The sequence below is a fragment of the Sinocyclocheilus grahami genome, unplaced genomic scaffold, assembly GCF_001515645.1.
Source record: "Sinocyclocheilus grahami isolate Dianchi unplaced genomic scaffold, SAMN03320097.WGS_v1.1 scaffold17.1, whole genome shotgun sequence".
Classification (NCBI taxonomy): Eukaryota; Metazoa; Chordata; class Actinopteri; order Cypriniformes; family Cyprinidae; genus Sinocyclocheilus; species Sinocyclocheilus grahami.
Window position 1 is genome coordinate 3,142,174 of NW_015505196.1, and position 230 is coordinate 3,142,403.

Consider the following 230-nt stretch of genomic DNA (forward strand, 5'->3'; position numbering starts at 1 on the left):
TCTTGCTCTCTCGCTTGCCACCAGGTTTGGCGGGGGCCTGGACGGGCGGGGCGGCTGCCCTGCGACCGGCTCCACGGCACAGCTTTGCTGGAGGCCGCATGAGCGCTACTCTTGTTTTGGTGGTGGCAGGGGGGCCTCCCTCGGAGACGGCAGCAGCTGCACGCCGGCAGGATGTACCTGATGGCCTCAGTCTGCTTTGGTCAGCGGAGAACCGCTGGGCAAGTTCTCCA